The sequence below is a fragment of the Jaculus jaculus genome, chromosome 12 (assembly GCF_020740685.1).
Source record: "Jaculus jaculus isolate mJacJac1 chromosome 12, mJacJac1.mat.Y.cur, whole genome shotgun sequence".
Taxonomy (NCBI): Eukaryota; Metazoa; Chordata; class Mammalia; order Rodentia; family Dipodidae; genus Jaculus; species Jaculus jaculus.
The window spans coordinates 25646431-25647896 of NC_059113.1; positions in this window are offsets into that span (position 1 = coordinate 25646431).

Below are 1466 nucleotides of genomic sequence, written 5' to 3' on the forward strand. Positions count from 1 at the left end.
ATCACGTGCCAGACCGCCCCTTGCCCGCCCGCCTGCCTACAACGCTCAGGACCTCAGGCATGGTGGCCTGTGCCTGCAGTGCCAGCACTCAGGAGGCGAAGCAGGGGGATTGCTGTGAGGTCGAGGCCACCCTGAGACTACACAGTGAATTCCACACCAGCCTGGGCAGCAGCGAGGTCCTCCTTCTAAAAACGAAATATGAATACTAATGATTGAAAGACCCGGAAACTAGACTGGTGCCATGACACGCTTCAGTAAGGGGCTGCACCAGCTAGGCCGAAGTTTCACAAACACAATTGATTTTGCCTAGGTATACTGGCACATGCCTTTACTCCCAGCACTTGCGAGGCAGAGGTAGGAGGATCACTGTGACTTTAAGGGCACCCTAAGACTACATACAGAATGTCAGTCAGCCTGGGCTACACTCACACCCTACCTCAAAAACAACAACAAAATGCAGATGTGGTGGCATACACCTGTCATCCCAATACACGGGATTCCAATTTTGTAGCCTTGCAAGTTACAGAGCAACATCCTGTCTCAAACTTTAAAAAAAAAAAAAAAAAAAAAAAAGCCAGACCTAGTGGCTCACATCTGTAATCTCAGCACTCAGGAAGCTCTGAAGTAGGAGGATCACTGCCGAGTCAAATCCAGCCGGGTCTACATAGCTAGTACAAGGTCAGGCAGGTCTACATGTGAGGTCCTATCTCAAAATAAAAATAAAAAATTATTTAAATAGCCGTGTGTGACTGCACACCCCTTTTATCCCAGCACTCAGGAGGCAGTGTTAGGAGGATTGCCATGAGTTCGAGGCCACCCTGAGACTACACAGTGAATGCCAGGTCAGCCTAGGCTACAGAAAAACCCTACTGTGAAATAATAATAATAATAATAATAATAATAATAACAACAATAATAATAATAATAATAAGCGCAAGAGAGATGGCATAGAGGTTAAATCATTTTCCTGCAATGCCAAAGGACATAGGTTCAATACCCCAGGACCCACATAAACCAGATGCACAAGGGAAATATGCGTCTGGAGTTTGTTTGCAGTGGCTAGAGGCCCTAGCATGCCCATTCTGTCTCTATTCCCTCTCTCTGCTTACAAGTAAATAAATGAATAAAAATAGTAATAAGCCTTTAATCCCAGTACTTGGGAGGCAGATGTAGAAGGATCGCCATGAGTCTGTGGCCGCATTGAGTTTACATAGTGAATTCCAGGTCAGTCTGGGCTAGAGTGAAACCCTACATCAAAAACAACAAAAAGAAAAAAAAAAAAAAACAGTAATAAAACTTTCCTTGATTAAGGAAATGGAACATCATGTCCATTTCATAGATAATGCTACTGAGGCTAAGAGTGAACGAACTCAGACTGGAGAAATGGTTCAGTGGTTAAAGGCACTTGCTTGCAAGCCCAATGGCCCAGGATCAATATCAAAATAAAGGCAGACGCACCAAGTGAC